A 23,163-nucleotide genomic window follows, 5' to 3' on the forward strand; every position below is an offset into this window, starting at 1 on the left:
CAGGTTCATAACTACTGATAGTAAACGTAAATATACCCACTAGCCGATAGAATATCAAACTTTGTCACGAATGGTAACGCGATTAGTTTAACGCAATCGAATTACTGACATAGAGTAACGCAAAAGAGGTTTGAGTTGATTAGGAAACAAGTTAGCACATATTTCATTACGATTCAAGAACTGGATAATTTTTAAAAGGGCACTCCAGTGGAAATACCGCTAAATCTAAATATCATTTACTTCCATGACCTTCCTCAACCTTCGTCCGAGACGTCTATGCAATCTTACTGACCGTGCAAAGGATGCCGCCAATGAAAACAAATCATCCAGCATAATTACGCAGTCTGTGCACCATCTCGCGTACTTGAAAAAAAGAAACCCCTTAATTCGAGGAGTGCTTGCCGTCGTCAAATATTGACCCCTGCCAGATATCCGCCTCGCCGTACGGCGCGACTCCCGGTGAGTGCGACGCTCCTAGCGAGGGAAGCGAAAAGAGCAGCCATTCACTCGCCCGCGGAATCTTTTTTCCTTTTTTTTAATCTTTCCGACGAAGGACGAGGATGTCTTTACAGCTTATGGGCATACGAACGAAACAAAACAAACGTGACTCACCTCCCAAGTCCTTATCAACGCAGCGGAAGGAGACCGGGAGACTTCCCGTTTCTCACTCGGCTGCAAATCAGCACCTCTTCCGAAGTCGAGAGAGGCGAAGAGGGTTTATCGCCGTGGCTTAGGTAGGTGTCCGGAAGGGTGGATGAGATCTCCACCCGTGGGCTTCTTCCGCCGACTGGATGGGTGGAAGTCAACCGAAGTTCCGGGCGCCTTCCACCGGCATTCCACCGCACCCCAAAACAAATGGGCCGCTTGGCCCACGGCCACGTCGTCGCCTCCAGCGGGAGGTGTCTTAGAAGAGGAAAAACCTTCCAGGGGCGACCTTCCTCTCTCCGCCCGCCACCACCTCGACGTAGAAGTTGAGGGATTCCGCCGCTTCGAAGGCGAGCAAACTCGCTTTGACCGTCCGCGTGAAATCGGTCGCTTAACCGGGCTTCGGGAGAGTAAAAGCGAACGAGAGAGGTGGCGACCGAACGGGAAGAAGATTGTGACCGCGAGGTGCGTTAAGGATGCGTGAATGACGAAGAGAGGCAAAAGACGACGAAGGGGCGCGAATTAACCACGCTCCTGGGTTAGCTCATCCTCGCGTCGCTGACTTCGCCCCTCGGGAGTGAGTGCTGCTCCCGCGCCGACTCGCTCGCGACCATCACTCACGCCCACCGCCGCCACGCCAGTCTTCCTCGGCCCACGGTCGCGTCGATCCCGCCCGCGCGCGACCCTCGGAGGCCCCCGCGAGTGGAGGAGCTAAGCCGGCGAGAAGGCATCGGGAGGCGGGGGAAGGCCCCACCACGAGAAGATGGCGCACACGGACGACTGGAACTCCGCCGGATTCCTGTTGGCCTGCCCAACGACGACCACACTTGGGACTACAGAGGGACTCTCGGGAGGAGGCGCAAGGGTCCTTTCCCCCACCCCTCCTTCTCTTTCGACTAACCCCTCCGCTCCCGACACCTCCCATCCCTCCCGGCCGTGTCAGCGGCGAAAGGTACCCTCCTCTCCCTCTCCATTCCCCCGAGAGGGATAAAGGGAAGAGGAGGGAGGGAGAACGGAGGGCGGAAGGGGAAGAGGGGGGAATGCGCATGCTCCATGGCCTTCCTCTGGGGCGATGTGTTACGTAACTATGTGGGAGGAGGGAGGGAGAGTGTTTGGGAAGGGGGGGATGGCGAGAGGAGGGGAGGGTGGTTGGGGGGGGGGGGCGTCCGAAGATTATGCTCGTGTGTGCGTGCGTGAACCTGAACCAGTGTCGTTTGAGTTTCGGGTCAGAGTATCGACTCACGGATATCGCATCGGGCCATCTACCTCCCGAATCGATCTTTCCACCAAATATGGAATCCCGTCCACAATCGATATTAATCCCGATAGAATCGAATGACCGCGGTCTTCGAGAGGTGTTGAATTTCGTTTTTTGAATAATGTTAGCGCTGAGCGGTTTTAGCCCTTGTGAATGGTTCTTACTATGTATTAGTTTCAATTGACATCAAAAGATTTAAAAAAAATTCGTGCATCGTACTTTTATTTGACATTTTAAAATTCGGCGACGACAGCATCAACAAAGAGCTCGGAGACGCTGTGGAAAGTGGTCGCAGCGCCAGGAACTTGAAAAGAAAATCAAGCGTTTATTAGAGCACCCGGACTGAAATTGATTGAGGAAAGATTTTCGTTTTACTGTCTTGCGGAGTTCAAAAACTTAATATAAATGCTTTGAGGCGACATTTACGTCTTTTGATAATTTTTTTTCAAAAACGTTTATCCCTTAAGCACGAACTAATTTAAGAGCAGGGAAATTCAATGAATTTCACATAAATTTCACAAATTTAAAATACATGATTTTTTTAAGTACTCTAAGTGCAATTAAAGCATGATTTTGACACAAATAAATTTTGTGAAATTCGTTTATAAAGTGAAAATCCGTTCAACTGCGAGGCATCGCGAGTTTTTAGTCCATAAGATATCTAAGTCGCGTCTACATTTCCATTATTAGATTACCTAGGTTTCATTGTCTTAGACCTGATGATGTTGTAAACAACGAAAAAGAAAGATCTTCTCTTATCAGTAAATGTGGAAATAATAAGTTATTGCAATGATTTTACCATCCTTTTACCTGCCAATATCGCCCGTATAATATTAATTTTCTCTCTTAGAATTTCGTCGAACATTTTTTCCTCTTCACCGTATAAAAAACTTCGACGAAGGTCTAACTCTCTATCCAGCTAATTTTCATTTTCCGCAATTCTCCTCGATCGAATACCGTCATCCTCTTAATCTATCATCTTCATCTTGCCTTAGTGATCAGGCTTCGGAAATGCACAGTTCTCAAATTGTGCATGTTCCACACCAACCATTATCAGGCATGCACTATCTTTCTGGATTTATTTTCAAAATATTTTCTGCAAAAAATAGTTTTATTATTTAACAATTTATTAAAAGCGTCGTAAAACAACAATTCTAGGAACCAATTTCGAAATTATATTCGTAAAAACTATTAAATTTACGTGAACGGCAACAATATTTGTTCCCTAATACTTAAAGCATTTCTTGCTCTGTTCCCCTCATTTCACTTTTTTTCACTATTTACATAAGTCAATTATGACTGCTGGGGACTGACACGCCAAACAATTACGCAGCATCCGTTATCAGAATGGCTTTCACAGCTGGACCTCTCTGCACGGCGGCTTCTATGCGTTACCAAGCGGGTAGTGGCTTTTGGGTGACAGGGTAACACGACTCACATCTGATCCGCGTAGAAAAATGATGCTACAGCGTTTACAGCGTCTTAACGAATGGAGTTTGCTTACGATAACTACATAAATAAACACGCGCTCACTTTGTTTCCAGAGTGATGTAGTCAGAAGGGCAAAACTACACACAAAATGGACGCCGAAATCTAAAGTAGGGGTAAGAATCCCCTCGCGTTGAAAGCATTAGCGAGACATTTGTAAAAAGCGGATATTAAAAAAAATTGAGTGTTCTTAAGCGGTGGTTCATGAGCCACGGATTTGATCCCGGGCATGAATTTGAGCAATTGCGAGGCTTGTTTGTGTTGCGAGACTATTGATTTGTTATAAATAAATAAATTGATACAGAGATTGGGTTTAATGGATAGAGTGCAATCACTTCAATTCGACTAGGACGGATTTCCACGAAGTTGAATTTAATTGAATTGATTCGACAAAACGGTCATCGTTACTACGGCAATGTGTGCGGTAACTCGGGTGCTTGACGGCTGGGTTCGCCACTGGGTCATTTGAGGCATCCGCACCGAAATTCCTCGTGGAAAAAATTCCGAGAGCGTTGTGCTATTTTCCTGGAAGGTTCTCTCTCTTCCCAAACAGCGTAATCCCTTGGCCTAACTCGGGGAGAGTAGAACACTAATGACGGCGAAGGGCTTCTTCCTCCCTTTCACCAGACTGAAGCAAAGCGGCGGCGGTGGTGGTATGTACGTAGCGAGATTAGGGCGAAAAGGAGCTCCACCCGATCGCTCAGGGGCCACCGCGAAAAAGGAAATGCCTCCTAAATGACGCGTATTCCGCCGGGGTTTACTTCTACCCCACGCGAATGACAGTTAGTACTACGCACGCACCGGAGAGTGGGTTTGCGTTAAAAGAAGGAATCTAGCGAGAAATGTTTGACTAGGAGAACGTCCTCCGGTCCACAGCACATGCTCTCCGAGGTCGGGTAGCAGTGTCACGACACTATTGGAAGAATTATGATGAGAGTACCTAGTTCACCATGGGCTTAAATTCAAGTTCAATTCGCTTGGTGAATTTGAGGCGGGCTACTTAATTTAGGATGTTAGAGACATATTACTAGGCCCCTATTTACTAAGGTAGATCAGGTCATGTGTGTAGAATAATTAGGGAGATTTATTGTAGAACGGAGAGATTTAAAATGCCGTTTTTTCCTCGAACCATTATAGATCATGCCAGACATTGCAGCAATTGCGCAGGTGAGGATTGGCATAGGCAGCTTACCTTATTTGTCGAAATCCTAAAATTTTCTGAGGTCAGAAACTTTTCAGACCACCATACATTTATGCAACAACCTTTTTAACTAACACAATAGAAAATATATATATTATCAAATGACATAAGAACATAGGCTATTTACAGAAAATACTATAGCCATAAAAACAGTTATAACCCTAAAGATCGGGTTGGTAAGTGATGGTAGAGACGGTAGTACTAAAACCGACGGCGTATGGTATTTACACATAAGGGAAGGGAAAGGGGAGTTCCTTTCCCTGCGCCGTTTATAGTTTCCCAGAAAGATCTATAACCGGAAAAATCACATTGCTTGGGTGGAGCTGCAGGTGCCCAGAGTGTTTTGTAGTCCCAGGAATCGAACTCAAGGCCCCTACGGTCAGTAGTCTAACGCTCTACCCCCTGGACCACCGCGACCCACTATATGTACACATATATATGCACTTATAAGTACATAGGGGTCACGGTAGTCCAGGGGGTAGAGCATTGGACTGCTAACCGGAGGGTCCCGGGTTCCATTCCCCAGCAAGGCACTCTGGGCACCTGCAGCTCAACCCAAGCTATATGATTTTTCGGGTACCAAATCTTCCTGGGAAACCATAACCGGGACAGGGAAAGGAACTGGCCCCCCTTACCCTGATGTGTGAATTTCACATGCCATCGGGCTTATTACTGGGTGAACTCTACCATCGCCTACTAAACCAACCTTCGGGTTGATTACTGTGTTTATGGTTTTATGGTTATAAATATATACAATTATATAATTATATACAAAAATATATAAAACATAATGTGGGTCGCGGTAACCCTAGGGTAGAGCGTTGGACCACTGACCATAATATATGTATATATACTAATGATTATTATTTTAAGGTGATCTACCGGTTAGGATAGGTTTTTGGATGGAAAAAACTACCAAATAAATATTTTTTAATTCCTAAAAAAATACAAAATCCAGGAACCAACTTTACATCCTTTTCTTGCACTTTCCTCGTTTGCCTAATATTCTCCCCTCAATTACAATCTTCAGCATCCCACTGCTGGTCAATACACCCTTCATCCACTTTTCCTGCCACCATAGGATTTCTCCCAACTAACCCCTCTCTTCGCCCACCATACTAAGTACATCCCCATTTGTTTTCTTCTAGGTCCATTTTACCTTCTCCATTCTTCTCCAACACCCACATTTCAAAAGCCTCCAGTCTAGGTCAATCCTCCTGCTTCAATGACCACGTTTCCGCGTCGTACATAGCAACGCTCCGTATCAGAGTTGTCACGAATCTTTTCTTAACATCCTTACTCAACGTCCCTCTAATGAACTCCCTCCTCCTTGTGAAAGCCTCTTTGCCTAGCGTTATTCTTATCCTCACGTCCCTACTACTTTGACCGTGTTGGCCCAAAGCACTTCCGAGATACGTAAACTGTTCTACCTGCCCTAGTTCTTACCCTCCTATTTTAATGTTTAGCTTAGCCTTTTTCTTTCTAGAAAATCGCATAACCTTTGTTTTATTCATATTGATTTTCATCCCATACCTGTCGCACTGAATTTCCAATTCACTCAGCAATGCTTGCAACCCCTTGGCTGGCTGACAAACTAAAGCTTGGTCATCAGCAAACATAACTGATTTTACGAATTCACCGCCCACTTTCATTCCTACCTCCAGTTCTTCCCATGCCTCTTTAATCATTTCCTCTGCATACAGGTTGAACAGCAACGGTGATAATGGGCAACCCTGCCTTACACCTCTTCCTAACAATACCCCCGGACTCTTTTTTCCAAAACGTTTCCCATGAGTTTTTCTTTATCAAACGCTTTTTCGAAATCTACGAAACAGGCAAACACTTCCCGGTTGTATTATATATTCCTCTCACCTTCCTAAACTCAAACAGATCATACCCTAAGTAATCATTTGCCCTACTCTCTATCCTTTTGTTTATGATCCTGAGAACAACTTTAGCTGCGTAGGATATCAAACTTATTGTCCTGTAGTCCTCATATGATGTAGCCTTTACCTTTTTCGGAATAGGAAATAAAACTGATATAACAAAGTTTCTGGCCAATATCCTTCCTCACAGATACTACGAATCAGCCCATATAGCCACTTCCTCCCACATTTTCTTAAACATTTCAATATTTCCGCGGGAACGTTATCCACCCCACGGCCTTATTAAGTTTCATCTCCCTCAATGCCCTTTCTATCTCATCGTCTAGTATGCCTGGGCATAAGCTATTTTACTATACGCCAAATTCTTTTTCAATGTCTAGTTGGTTGGCGAAGTTCTTTACTATACAGTTCTTCTATATATTCCTTCCATCTCTCTTGGATCTTTCCTGTGTCAACCATTATCTTACCCGCCTTATCTGTAACTATTAGCATAAATCTTCCTTTTCTTACTTCCCGATAAATATTTAACTTTGCTGTACAGCGCACGAATTTCACCTTTCCTTTGCAAACTTTCCATATCCTCGCACCGCGTCTTCCACCATGCTTCTTTTGCTTTATTTGTTGCCCGCCTGAATTTATTGTTTAACTCTTTGCCCCCCCCCCCCCAGGCCTCATTTAGTATCATCTCCCTTAATGCCCTTTCTATCTCATCCTAGAGTATGCCTGGACCTAAGCTATCTTCCTCTACGTCATGTTCCTTTTCTATGCCTAACTTTGTTGGACTAAGTTCTTTGCCATACAGTACTTCTGTATATTCCTTCCTTCTTTCTTGAATATCTTGGGTGTCTTTCCGTGTAAAATATTATCTTACCCGGCTCATTTCTAACTGCTAGCGTAGATATTCCCTTCTTACTTCCCGATAATGATTTATCCTTGCTGCATAGCGCACCAATTTTAACCTTACTCGGCAAACTTTCTATACCGTCACACAATGTCTTCCACCTTGCTTCCCTTGCCCTATTTGCTGCTCGCTTCAATTTATCGTTTAATTCTTTGTACTTCATTTTGCCTATATCTGTATTTACATTCTTCCATTTTCTCCTCTCACCCATCTTTGTAATCATCTCATCCGTAATCCATGGTTCCCTAATGCTTTTAGCGTTAACGGTTCCAATAGTGTCTTTTGCGGCTTTCGATAACCCTTTCTTGACACATTCCCATTTTTCTTCGATAGTACTCAGATCTTTACCATTCTGCATGATTTTCTCTACAGCCTGCTTGTAATCCTTCCTTATCAATCCATTTGATGGTTCTTCATTCCATTTTCTTACTCGCTGCCCCTGCCTTATTTTTTGAAACGTACGCTACATTTCATAACAACTAAATTGTGGTCAGAGTCCGCATCCGCTCCCGGGAAGCTGTGCGAATTTATTACACTGTTCCTAACCTGTTTCTAACCAGGATATAACCTAGCTGATATTTTTCTGAGTCACCTGGGATTTCCCATGTATACCTACGCCTTTTGTGGTGTCTAAACCACGTGTTGCTGATGACTAACCCCTGTCTCCTGTAGAAATCAACTGCTTTCTCCCCGCGGTCATTCCTCGTGCCTAAACCATATTCCCCCACCTCATCACTATATCTTCCTTCGCCTACCGTCACATTCCATACCCCATCACTATCAAATGTTTCCCTGCAGTAATACACGCGATTATGTCCTTTAACTGATCGTATATCCTATCGACCTCTTCCTCCGTATGGTTACTCGGTGGCATGTATACTTGAATAATAACCAAGTTCATCGGTTCTGTTTTTATCTCTACTGTTAATAATCTATCCGTTGCTTGTTCTATATTGACTAAGCTTCTTCCTTCCTCTTTATTGATTACTATGGCAACCCCTCGTTGACTCTCTTCCCTATAGCTGTATGTTATTCTATAATTATGACTCCAGTAATCTCCGCTACCTTCCATCTCACCTCTCATTGACGTAAAATGTCTATACTTCTCCTTTTCATCTCTCACTTAAATTTCTCTAATTTTCCTGTCCTCATCATTGTCCTAATATTCCACGTTTCTATTCTAACTAATTTGGTCCTCTTCTCCTGCGTCTTCTTTCCTGCTGCTGCTGGTTTTCCCTTGCAAGGGTTTCGTGGGATGACGACCGCGGAAGCCTTGCCTCCCCCGCTGCCGGGCACGACACACGGCCGATTTGGCCGAGCCCCGTATTTGCCAGGACTTAAATTCTCTTTAGTGACCATCATATTTATTTTGGGAATGATAATTGAGGGGGTTTCCCGTTGCCTTCCTCAATAGTGTTTTTAACGTGACACCATCACTTACTGGCCGCCCCACTGGGGTCAGACGCCAGTGCAGCCGCCTCACTGAGGAACAGACGCTGCGTGGACTACCTTTCGTCTGGCTCCTAACCTTCGACCTATCTGGCATGGGTGACCCCACCAGGAGCAATAATTATGACTCCCGCCAGCACAGCTCTAGGGGTCATCGGAACGCACAAGCCCTTCCACCACGTCAAGGTTGTCGTCCGAGGAGGGATATATATATATATATATATATATATATATATATATATATATAATTGTGTGAGTATGCGTGTGTGTGTACAAAAATGTGGGTATTATGAAGATGTTGATGAAATTGTGTTCATAGTATCCTTTATTTTCCTCCTTAACGCTTTAAATGTACTAGCTGGAAATGCTCGCGAACTATCCTCTGCCCCACCCTCCTCCTTGTCCCCCCCCCCTTACGCTCATCGCGTTGTCATTTTTCCCGTCGCCATCACGACCTCCTGACGCGTTTCCGTTCCTCGTTTCGCATTTCTCGTCTCTCGTCGAAGGGATTGCATAATAAGTGTTGTGCCCGTGTGCGTTCGCTTGAGTGTGCGTCGTGGAGAGAGAGGGAGTTCTATGGCAAGGTCGGGGAATAAATGATCGTCGGAGTCGCTTTCCGCAATCAAACGCGTGCCAGAGCGGGTGATGCGAGAGATGAGGGGTGATTAGAGTTTGTTACGTACCTGCGCACGCAAACACGGAGCATAATGGTTGCCCCGGGAATCCCTTCACGCTTTCTCGAGCGGAACAGACGAAGATGGGCAAGCGAATGAATGCAAACACGAGGTAATGCACACTCGTGTACGTGTGTGTAACTGTGACTGTGTGTATATGTGTGTGTACTCCGCGAGATTACTTCTCTCAAACTCGGTCGCCCTGAAAGTTGGTATTGACGTGTCACGGCGTCTTTCTTCCTTTCTTGTTTCCTCCCTCCGATGGAGAGGAAGCACAAATAGTCTTTCCGCGTCGAGTGCCAGTCTGCCTTGGAGTCGGGAGCACGAAAAACCGTAGCTGGAATGAGTGACGTGCACACTACTTTCCGTGACAAAAGAACAACATCTTTTTTATTCGATGCTCTTTGGGTGCGATTGAAATTGACAATTTTATTCACCTACAATTGCGAGAAACGTGACGGAGAGAATTGTTTACCTGATGCCCAAAGTTAAACATTAAAGTTTCATCTCGGACTCTAAAAAAAACCTGTGGTAAAAAATTTTCAAAAGCCAAACAGATTTGGGAAAATGTGAAAAGAAACATTTTCGATAACCTATTGAAATGTTTAAATTTTTAAACTATTCGGATGATTTAAAATCTGGGTAATTAGTTTACATTAATGCATACATAAAAAGGCCAAAGAGAAATATTACCCCAATCGCACTACGGTAGGGGAGATCATGTGAATAAAATCAGAGAGATTATGTGTAGAACAGATGAATATAATGTGTCATTTTCTCCAACAAACGATTAATGCAATCAGAGGGATAACATTGTCCGACCGTGGTAGGAATATATTCGGATAAAAATTAGTCTGGTGCCCATTCACCCCCTGCCGCACACCAAAGCGGTTCCTTACAGGGTACTAAAAAAATACAAAAATACATTTTAAAAAGCCAAACTAATAAGATCTCAGGCATCTGAAAACATACCAGCCAAACACGCAGTCCGATTTAACTGAGCAATTCTGTAACGAAGACAATGACCCTGAAGTCGCATTAAAGTGACTATTTGAAGTTACTAAAAGGAAGAAAATCCCACCCTATGTAGGACAGTACCGGTTGGCGTGGCGGAAGGGCTTGCGTGTTCCAGTTACCCACAGCTGTAGCAATTACGACTGCTTCTGATGGGATCACGTACGCATTGCAGATCGAAGGGTGAGGACGGAATGAAAAGTAGTCCACAGAGTCTATATTTCAATCAGGTGACTGACCCCAGATGGACAGCCATTTTGAGCGATAGGGTCACTGTGAAAACACCGTTGAAGAAGGCTCCGGGGAAAACAACAAATCAAAATTTTTTCCATGAATTAATGATGGAAGGGAAAAATAAATAATGATACTCAGCAACTGAGGGACTCCGGTGTGGCGTGTAAAAAATACCGGCATTGCAAAAATTCGTTGAACAGCTGGTTCAACTGCTGCGAAAATTAAGAAATAGATCACAACCACTATCACAAAGTAAAAGTATTGAATCACGGAACAGAAACAAATATTGTTTATCCAAATATGGAGAAGTAAAAAGGTTTTGGAGCGGCATCATGCGAATCTCAATGAAAGAGGAAAGATAAACGTTTTTTAGCTTTAACGTGCGAGAATTTATGAATAAAATATGTATGTATGTATACATATATATATATGAGTCTTACTTGAAGAAGGCCTCGGAAAAGGAAGAAAGCTTAAACAATTTACCATGAAAGTGTCCTTTTAAGTGTTACTATTTTATTTGTGTTCTATTGTACCTTCCAAATATTATATATATATATATATATATATATATATATATATATATACATATATATATATATACACAATGCATATGAAGTTAGCACAAGCGGACAAAAACAAAAAACAGAAACGCACTAAATTTTTCGAAGGTCAAAATCTTGTGGGTTCCTTTTCTTTCTTTTAGGGGTGTTTCTCGGTTTTTGCCTTTGTTCGCTTATTTTAACATTATATACATTATTCTTCACATCTATTAGAATTGCACATAAATTTGATATGCTTATATACATATATATATATATATATATATATATATATATATATATATATATATATATATATATATATATATACATATATATATATGTGTATATATATATGTATATATATATATTTATATATACGAGTTAACTAACAAAGATACAAGAATTGTTTCTGATATTTTTGAGGTCGGAAGCTTTTCATACCACCCATGTGTGTATAAATAAATAAATTTTATACATATATATATATATATATATATATATATATATATATATATATATATATATATATATATATATATATATATATATATATATACATTTATTTATGTATGTGGGTCGCGGTAATCCAGGGGTTAAGCGTTGGACTTCTGACCGAAGTGTGCCGGGTTCGATTCCCGGGCAATCCTCTCTGAGCACCGGCATCTCCACCCAAGCTATGTGATTTTTCGAGTACCCGATCATTCTGGGAAACCATTACCGGCACAGGGAAAGGAACTGGCCCCCCTTACCCTGATGTGTGAATTTAACACGCCGTCGAGCTTAGTATTGGGTGAACTCTGCCACCAAATACCGAACCGACCTTCGGCTTCACTCCTGTACGAATATATATATATATATATATATATATATATATATATATATATATATATATATATATATATATATATATATATCAGGATCATAAAAAAAAGGATAGAGAGAACTAATGAGTATTCTGCAGAAAATAGGAATAGATTGGAGGGAAAGGAGGCTAATCCGCAACCTGTACATGTCTCAAACTGCTCAGGTACGAGTGGGGAACGGGGAGTCCGGTTGGGCAGTGTTAGGAAGGGGTTTAAGGCAGGGTTGCCCATTATCACCGTTGCTGTTCAACCTGTATGCAGAGGAAATGATTAATGAGGCATGGGAAGAACTGGAGGTAAGAATGAAGGTGGGCGGGGAATTCCTAAAATCAGTTAGGGTTTCTGAAGACCAAGCTTTAGTTTGTCAGACAGCCAAGGGGCTGCAAGCATTGCTGAGTGAATTGGAAATTCAGTGCGACAGGTATGGGATGAGAATAAATGTTAAAAAACAAAGGTTATGCGATTTTCTAGAAAGAAAAAGGCTAAGCTTAACATTAAAATAGGAGGGCAAAAACTGGAGCAGGTAGCACAGTTTACGTATCTCGGTAGTGTTTTGGACCAACACCGTTAAAGTAGTAGGGACGTGAGGATAAGAATAACGCTAGGCGAAGAGGCTTCCACGAGGAGGAGGGAGTTGATGACAGGGACGTTGAGTTGACTTTATATATATGTGTGTGTATATATATATATATATATATATAAAATATCTTCGAAATGGAACGCTCATCGGCGACACACAAATATATAAAAACACAGATGTAGATTTTTAGAATATAGAGACACAAAGAAAGGACACTCACACTGTGAGTGTCCTTTCTTTGTGTCTCTATATTCTAAAAATCTACATCTGTGTTTATATATATATATATATATATATATATATATATATATATATATATATATATATATATATATATATATATATATATTTATATATATGCGCACACACACACACATTCAATCACGAAATCCCGCCAAACGATGAACAAATACTCATTTATACAGAAACAGATATAAGGAAAAGGGATAGGAACACACATAAAGGACGAACACAGGAGAGGTGGGAAAGGCGGAATTAGGCTGATCACGAGTGAATATATATATATATATATATATATATATATACACGTGCATAAGAATACTACATAGCTAAATCCTTACAGTTAGCTATTGAATGAATAGTTTCAGGTCTGGGTTAACAAGTAAATCTCTACCATATTGAACTAAGCAGGTGCTCTAATCTTAAAGCAATAGGCAAAGTTCTGTGTCGGAAAGTTTTTGTCGAGTAAGAAAGAAATGATCAATAGCAATATAGTAGAGTGGCTGGATAGGGCGCATTGAATACCGACGGATAATTCCTGAAATATTAATGTAAATTAAACCGGTTATAACTCTTGTTAGAGAAAATTAGGCGGAATATTTGAAAGAGAACCCAATAGCATTTTGATCATATGTCAGAGAAGTTCAGGGAAATAAGTCAACTTTTGATTCACTCAAAAATGATAAAGGCGTAAGAGTCACCAGCAGTTTGGCAAAGGCTAACTTATCAAAATCATTCTTTCAAAGTGTCTTCGTCAATATCTCACCGAATGCTTCCGATAGTTTACCAAATAATGCCGGTCAACCGATGCCCAAAATGGAAATCACATTTAAAAAAATAGAACGTTTTCTGAAAAATATGAAGCCTTATAAATCTTCCGGACCCAATGAAATACCCGCTCGTATATTTAAGGATCTAGCTTCGGAAATTTCGCCGTATCTAGAAATTATATCTAAGAAGTCGCTGGTTGATCACAAGGTTCCCAGAAATTGGAAAACTGCTAGCGTAACACCAATATTTAAAAACGGAAACAAGGACGAACCGTAAAATTATAGACCTTTTTCCCATCATATTTATTTTTTTCAAGGTTATGGAACATCTAGTGGCTACTTCGATCGTGAGACACCTCGATAATTGGCAGTTATTAATGAAAAATCAGCACGGTGTCCGAAAATGTAGATCCTGCAAAACACAACTTTTGCTTTTTGCCCATGATATTCTTACTTCGGGAGAGAGCAATATTACAGTGGGCGCCATTTCTCTAGATTTTAAGAAAGCCCTCGACAAATACCTCAGAGTAAACTACTCGCAAAGCTAGAAGCATACGGCATAGATAAAAATATTTGTTGGATGAAAGACTTTCTGAACGTACACAGAGTATTCATAAATGGAGTTGCTCAAATGCAGTAGAAGCTATTTCAGGTTTTTCCTAGGGACGTGTTATCGGACCTCTTTTATTCCTACTTAACGTTAACGACATTGGCTTCGTAGTCACTAGTAAAATAGGTTTATTTGCCGATGTTTCAGTGGTTTAACCGTGATATCCGTGATCCTGGACAAAGCAGCTATATCAAATTACCTTAATAATATACAATGCTGGTGTGACACTTGACAATTAGCATTACATTAAAATAGTGCGCCGTCGTAATTCTTTTGAAAAAGAGGATTTCCTTTACCGAACGCCTACTGCATTGGGAACACCGAATGGGAATGCTTATACACAATTAAATACGTAGGCGTTACCCTCACTCACGATCTCTCCTGGGTGAAACACAAGGGGATTATGTGGACAAGCTAACAAAGAAATAGGATTTATTAGAAAAGTACTGGGTTAATGTGATGAAAAGTTCAAAGAGAAATATTATCTGTCGCTAGTTAGGCCTCATTTAGAACATACTGCAAGCATATGGGATCCACACGAAGTTAGGTTAACTGCCAAATTGGATCGCGTGAAGCGTAGGGGAGCTAGATTTGTAAAACTTGGTTATGATAAACTTAGTAGCGTATCCAAAATCTTAGAGGAGCTAGGTTGGGAATATCTCACGGAGCGAATGTTCAATTACCGATTGAATCTCTTATATAAATTGCAATGGTATCTCTTTAGCAGTGATGTTGAAAATTTATTATTAGCCCCATCGTGCTACGGCAGGAGAGATCATGTCAATTAAATTAGAAAGATTTATCGTAGAACAGATAGATTTAAGATGCCATTTTTTCCACGAAGGGTAAGGGGTCATAATAACATTTTCTGACCGCGGTAGGGTCATATTCGGGTTATAATTATTCTGGTGTATATTTACCCCCGGCCACACATCTTAGTGCTGGCTTGCAGGTTATTAAAATATTCAAAAATATCTAGATTGAGTTTTTAAATGAAAGAACATTTTTTTCACGGTTCTATTTCTAAATCAATGTCTTTTTAAATTAAATGAAGAGAAAAAAACTACTGCATTCTGTAATCGTAATCAGTCAAATCAATACTATAGACATTTGAGGAATGAATTATTTCCTAAAGCATGGATTAATAGTTATATGTCATTTTCTAAGTGTAAAATAATGAAATCCGTTACGGAATACTAGACCGGTTCAATTGGGGTCATCTAGGCATTAACTGCGCTCTGGCTGCGAAAAATACCAGGAGTGCAGAAAGTCATGAGTGCGTTAAAAAGGTTAAGAATGGAAAAGAAAATGGGCAGCGCGGATGCTTCAAAACAAACTATATTCTGGCCTTTTACAAATCTGTGAAGGGTAATAATTCTACTTGAGATGATATTAAGACTATGAAGAAGAGAAGTGGTACAGCGTTAGCGGAAAATGCTGGCGGAGGAAATTACTCAGAAAGGAGTGCACAGGAAAAAGATCTCTCCTGGGGTCAAGTGGGAGAGTCAGAGTGGAACAAGATGAGAAACTATTGACATAAGAAAGGCAACAGCACACGTGAATTGAAGAAGGATAGCAGAACTGAATGAAATTAGAACTTATACACAGGTTAATACTATTACATACGAGTATATTCATATAGGTATGTATATATATATATATATATATATATATATATATATATATATATATGTATATATATATATATATATATATATATATATATATATATATATAAATATATATATATATATCACACTTTTTGAAAGTCTCACGGACGTGAATAATAATGTATAACACTTAGCACTAGTGGACACAGACAAAAACACACAGAAACACACAAAAAATAGTGTCTCTTTTTTGTGTGTTTCTGTGTGTTTTTGTCTGTGTCCACTAGTGTATATAAATGTAATATATGTATATATATACGTATATACATACCTATATGGATATATATAATAGTGTTAACCTGTGTATAAGTTCTAATTTCATAGTTTATAGGCATACCAAGTATATGGTTTACATATATAAGTATATGTATGTATACATACTTATTTATTTATAATGCTCATGAAATAGAGTTTAAACGAAAGTATTGGGCAATATCAACTCTTCTGAGAATGTACTGCTCTTAACAGTATTGTTGGCTGTGCTTTGTTTTTTTTAAGTTTCCCCTTCCATCCCTCGTCTCTCTCTGTGGGGGGGACCCTCTCGCTACCTGCAGCGTTGGATCACATTCCCTACCGGTGTCCTAGTGGGTGGACACCGTTGTAATGTGCGTTGCATGTCCATGTGGCAGTGAACGTTCGCGTCTTACTTGTCAAATTTTAGCATTCACGTTTTTGGATATTTTTTTCACTGCATCCTAAGGTGCAACTGTTTGTCAGTTGATAGTATATGTATTTGCAAGCGCGTAAGTTGAAAAGATTTTTGCATGAAGGTATACGCCACTGTCGGTATAGATTTTCATGGATGTGTTGATTTTGCAACCGGTTTTGTTCCCTTTTACAGGTACTAACCTAACACCCCCCGCCACACGCCCCTGCGGAGGCTTGCGGGGTATTATATAGATGTAGATATAGATGCATACTTGTCGCTATTTCATTTTACTAAATTTAGGTGATCGAAATATATTGCATTGATTTCATGCTTGGTTTGCCGAACGCCGCATGGAAATTCCTTGGCGAAGGAAATTGAAGAAGTTCCTAAGTCTCAAATCATCGTGGGAAAATGAACGAGATATGTTTTGTGGTATTAAATGTGGAAAAACTAATATAAAAAAATGTTCATCTCCCAATCAATGTACGACCGAAAGGTTACCACGAAATTCAAAATCTAATAATTTAAATTGTGTATCATATATCCAGTAAATCATGGCCTTCATTCTGCACAAAGAAATACAATGTTTATGCGATGGAAAGGATGCGCAAACCGATGACCCACCTAGTGTGCTGGCAGTAGCAACAATAAAGGCTGCAGATGCGTGGATCGTTTAATAAATCCTTAGGCAAAATTAGATAAACATATTATTTTTGGTAATCATTTTGTATTTTTCAACATAATCTTCTTTTGGCTTGGTACACATTTTCCAGCGTTTCTGCAACTTTTTTAAGCCGTCAAAATAGAAAGACTGCGGAAAGGCCCTCGAAATAGGCATCTGTGATGGCGATGACCTCCTCGCTGGGCGTCAGTCATTACAATTATTGTTTACTGAGTACAAACGAGGCACCCATCTTGGAGAATTTATCATGCAAATTGGAAACACTGTACCTTGTGATATATCTGTGCCCTCCATTATTTCACGAATTTTGTATCGTGAAATTTGTCAGTCATTTAGAAGGAAGTCCCTTCCAATGGACGTTTCGAACGATTTACATCATTTGTGGATGTACGGCTAGTTATAACTCATTTATCCAATTGTAAACAGTCGCAAACACAGGGGTAGATGTGAAGTGAACTTCATCCAATTCTGCTTTGATCTCTTTCAGTGTTAAAAGCCTTTGGAATAAAAGTGTTTCACCACCAAACGAAATTCATTTTTTCCATTTTGCTAAAATAAACAAAAATTCGTAGCTCCATTACACTATGAGAAGGAAATACGCGATGAATAAGGTCGCACACATTAACAGCAGTCTTAGTGGAAGATGAGGCTTACTAAAAGCATACATTTTCCGATACTGCGAGCGACATCCCTTTGATTTTCAAATGGTTAATGGGGATCGAGATGGTGCGGGGGCTCACGTACTGGCTTCCCACCCTGAGGGCGCGGGTTCAAATCCCGGCGGTGTTGAATATTTTTCAGAGGTATCTCGATCCCTACTTGAGGTGCTTTGTGGAGGGCACTTTGGGTGAGTACGCCGTCCGTCGGATGGGACGTTAAGCCGCGGACCCCTTGGCGCCTTTCGTAAAGAGTAGGCTAATGCCGACGCCGGGTTTCTCTCCACCCTTCATCCTTTCCTGTCCATCCCCTATGGCGCAAATGACCTCAGCTGTCGGTCGCCTCCCCTCAAAACTACTACTACTCAAATGGTTAATTGAGGGACCCCAGATTGTGGATTGATCGAAGATCGATCAACCCATTCCAGTTTGTGATGAGTACAGATATAGCTGGAAGTGTAAGGGCTCAAAAAAAACAGTCTACGCAGCGTGTGTTCCTCGGAGAGGTGGTTGTAAAAGCCTTTGGCTCTTGCAGCCGCCCTACCGATGACCTAAATATTCCACTATGAAGTAGCTTTGGACCCAAATATGAAAATGAATCCTGACAACAACTGGGCAGGGTTCAACATGGGGGGGGGGAGAGGGAAGCAAGGCCTCTGCAGACGCAATCAAACAATATTCTTGCACGGCTGAATGAGGATAGGCAGAGGACGACAGTGACTACACAAAATTTTTGGGCAATGGTGAGGAAAGGGAAGTTAAAGAATTTCGAGGGTATTTCAAGGGATTAAACGAGGAAATATACTAGGTTTGTGTATAAAGTATTGGTAACAATTTTCTCCTGACGTGTGCGTGGTGAAGCGCTGGATTCAGGCCGTTGGTTAAGTATTCGCATGGTCTCAGATCGCATAATTAGCATGATAAGTGCACATAATTATCAGTGAATATTTTTGGTGATACGAAAGATCTGCGCTAAACTCGTCCGTCCGACGGTCTTAGGACCAGCGACCAAGAGAGCAGAGTCGAGTTTCTGCTTGCAAAGACCTTCTGAAACGGCATTACGAAGATTTCCCAATCCCCTTACAGTCCAGATTTGGCAGCAGAGGACTATTTCTAATTTCCAAAAGTTAAATATTCCCTCAAAGGACACCACCATGGGACCCAAAGTGCCGCCAAAGAAGCTTGCACGCGTACCCTTAACGACCTTCCAGAATCCACGCAATAGGGAGCCTTCGAGTCGTGGAAGAGCCGCTGGCAAAAGTGTGTTTACGCTCAAGGGATGTACGTTGAAGAAATTTGAGGTACTGTAGTATCTGATAGAAATCTTTATTTCCAAAAAGGTTTTTCGATACTTTTTTGTACAAATCATTAAGATATATTTACGAATAATCTGGAATATGAATTAACTTTCAATGATTTTAAAAAGAAAATAATATATAATAATATTTCAGAAATGTGAAGAGAAAAATATTAACCATACAGTGAAAGAGTCAGATAATATCGAGAGAATACTTAGAGCGATATGTTAGAAGGGCAATAACGTTTAGAAAAAGAAAGGAGTCGTGTGGCATCAATTAGGGTATCTTAGGCCCGGGAACACTAGTAAGGAAGAGAAAAAAGCAGCATAGGAAGTAATAGCGGGGAAAGTAAAGGGAACCAATGATTTCCATAATGTCTCTGCACACACTTTAGTATTACTAAAGGCTATGATACAAAGTGAAAGAATTAGTTATCACGCACTGATTTGAAGGATATTAAAACAAGTAATTTCTCTGTAAGACTTAGTTGAAGGAATATTAACTTGAATAAAAAGAGACGTTTCAGGCATGGCATGGCGGAATATCATGATTAACTAAAAATTGGCAATTTTCCACAAAATAAAATTTTATACGACCGGTTTCAATGTAACTGCATCATCATCAGGTGTATGTAGTTACATTGATGATGATGTAGTTACATTGAAAACGGTCATATTAAATTTTATTTTGTGAAAAATTGCCAATTTTTAATTGATAATATTAACTTGGAGCTCACATTAAGATGGAAGCGGAAAAATGTGATGACAATATGAGGCTCAGATGTAGAAATGAAAGTGCACAGGGCAGGGAAAATGATTACTTAGGAAAAAAGCATTTTGAGTATAGGCGGCGTCTCGTAATTCATTCCATAAAAGTAATTAGAACACCGAGAGAAATGGAAAGAATATATAAAAAGTTTTATTTTTACATTTGGAGGAAATAATACAGTGGAAATTATCAATGAAAATGTTGCAGGGCGCGAAAGTGAAATGGGAGAACAAGGGTCTAAATATCAGTGTTATGTAGGCTACACAGCCAGGGATAGAATCACAATGGGCTGCGATAGGCAGGGGATTTAAATCGGACTGTCGAATTTCACTCGTGCTAACTTACTTTCTGAGGAGATGGTAAAAGGAGGGAATGGAATTAGGAATGAACTTAGAGGAATAACTAATTAATAGCACATAAATCACGAACATCCAGGGTCTCCAATTTTGTATGCCGTCATAAGAATGCTAATGGTATTAAAACCATAAGCTCTGAGGAAAAGGTAAAATATGCATGGAATGGTCTCTTGAGTACAAATGAAAGTATGTGAGGAGGAGGAGCTGCTTGAATCAAATTTGCGTCTGATTAAGTCTAAGGTAGGTAGATCATACCTCTAAGATAAGAGATAAGGGAGATAGATTCTAGTACACATAGATACAAATACTCATTCTTTCCCCGAACAATCATAAATCATAATAGTAAGAAACCGAAGTACTTTTAGAAATATTAAAAACATTGAATTTACAAGTCGGAATAAAATTAAACGTTGCAAAGATATTAGGCATATACATGCAGGTGCATGTGTATGTTAGTTGGTAGTTTGTGTGTTTGCATGTGTGTGGGGTGTAAGGGTTTTTGCATGTATACATATCATGTTTTGTTTATGGATTGCATGAAATGTGGTTTTGCATGCGGTTTTTTCTTAATTACGGGTGCTGCCCTAACACCCCCCGCCACACACCCTTACCGCTGTTTGCGGGGTATTAAGCAGATGTAACTGAAAGCTAAGGGGATTGCAATCACTGCTGATTGCACCATAAAATTGCTGCAGGAAAAATGGTTAGAAGGAAAAACAAGAATTAACAAAAGTAAAGACATTTCCAGGAAATAAGGAGGGTAAAGAGTATCAGATAATCAGAGTATAAAATCGTAAATTATGCAGGGTAAATGGAAAGCTTCACTTATTTGAGAAGTATTTTGTACGGAAATTGGCAAAGTAATCAGACTTGTATTCAGAGAAAAATTACGATTACTGGGTAAATATTTACAACGACAAGGTAGAATATGAATAGAACCTTTTGTAAAGACGCAAATATAAGATTTGTGAAAATAATTATGTGAAATTAAGTAATGAATGATTGCGAAACTTAGTTATTGAAGCAACGAGATGAGTCAACGTGAGCATGATGAAAGATGGAAAAAATGAATGATTTAGACGTAAATGAAAAGACACGGAGTGGCGAATACGGCAGATGTCGAGTAAGAATGTTGGAAGAATTTCAAGGAATTCAGGAAAAGTGGTTGAAGGAAACGTTGAGTGGCAATGAAATATTTTAAAAAGTGATGTGAGTAAATTAGAAGGTGAGATAAGCGAGGTTGAGTTAGGAAAAGGATGGGAATTTTGAATAAAATGAATGAACACATAAAGCGTGAGAAACGAAAGAATTCTTTAAGGCTATACCATTGATTATTTAAAAGTACTCGCATTTAAATGAGCTTGGGAGCAACCGTATTAAATGAATGCATTTTAAGTTTGTCAAACCCAAGTATCTGACGATATAGATGGTAAAATGTTACTTTTACATCGATATTCGTAAATCTTCCACATTCTGTTTCTATTTCTTATAACTTTCTCTCAGTTTTTCTCTCTCAGTCTTTTTTACTCTCACATTGTATCTCATATCACATTGTATCTCACATTGTATCTCACTGTATTTCGTATCTCTTCTTTGAGGTTCTTCCCCTCTGATTGCTTCATTGTTTAAAATACAAAAGAAAATTTTGCGTGCGTCGGGTATGATGCCACAAGTCTTATTACAAGACCCCGATTTACTATGTTAGGTCAGATCACCAGCGTAAAATCAGGGAGTAAGCTAGTAGAACGGAGAGATTTAAAAATGTAATTTTTTCCTCAAACCGTTAGAGATAGAAATAGATATGACAGCAATCGCGTAGAAAATAATTAGCATTGTTAGTACGAGGGTCATCCGGAAAGTAGTACCCGTTCGTGAAATAAAGACACAAAAGTAAATATTAACAAACATAAAAAATTTTATTTGAAAGAGGATACTTTAAACTACTTCTCAACATAATCTCCAAGCAAATTAAGGCATTTGTCATAACGTGTGACAAGTTTCTGTATTCCTGCTGCATAGTCCTTCGCCGCCAGCTCATTGAGATACGCGAGGGACCCATCTTGCACAAATTTTTGCATAATGCAGATGGTGTTTAACAATTTCATGAACAATTGTTCGAGAAACATTGGGAAAATGCTCACAGATGTCATCAATTGTGACGCGCCGATCGTTCCTCACGAATTCGTCAACTGAGCTCACCAGTTGGTCTGTAATGACAGACGGTCTCTCCGAACGCTCATCGTCGTGTGTGTTCCCCCTCCCCATGTTGAAGTTGCGACACCACCGCCGAACAGACGACTCGTCCATTACATTGTCTCCATACACCTCCTTTAATTGGCGATGAATATCACATGGGCGAACGTTTCTTGCATTGAGGAATTTAATCACTGCCCTCACTTCACAACTGGCGGCGTTCTCAATTTTTTTAAACATTGTAAACAATCACAGAAACAACACAGGCAATGCTAGCGCCACGCAACTTGGCTCAGAGAAGGCAGACAAGCCACTGAAGCTATCTGACCTCGTCCAGCGGCTACTCGCGTCGTCAGCACTTCATGCGGCACGAACGGGTACTACTTTCCGGATGACCCTCGTATATGTATATATATATATATATATATATATATATATATATGTGTGTGTGTATATATATTTCTCTGAAAAGGTAGGAAGGCTAAGTTAATCCTTATGGTGGGAGGAAACAAGCTAGAATAGGTGATACATTTCAT

The 23,163-nt window shown here is 40.4% G+C and overlaps 1 protein-coding gene across 2 annotated transcripts in view; it reads right to left on the reverse strand.

The window, feature by feature from the left end:
• The window catches only part of LOC139700906 (carbohydrate sulfotransferase 11-like), a 61,602-nt gene extending 60,127 nt beyond the window's left edge, over positions 1-1,475 (reverse strand). For both annotated transcript variants that reach the window (XM_071599360.1, XM_071599359.1), the window contains exon 1: positions 613-1,475. The gene's annotated coding sequence lies outside the window, so the exon portion shown is untranslated. The remainder of the gene's footprint in view (positions 1-612) is intronic.
• Between the last annotated feature and the right edge of the window lie 21,688 nt (positions 1,476-23,163).

The sequence above is a fragment of the Hetaerina americana genome, unplaced genomic scaffold (genome assembly GCF_022747635.1).
Source record: "Hetaerina americana unplaced genomic scaffold, ioHetAmer1.1.p SCAF_11, whole genome shotgun sequence".
NCBI lineage: Eukaryota > Metazoa > Arthropoda > Insecta > Odonata > Calopterygidae > Hetaerina > Hetaerina americana.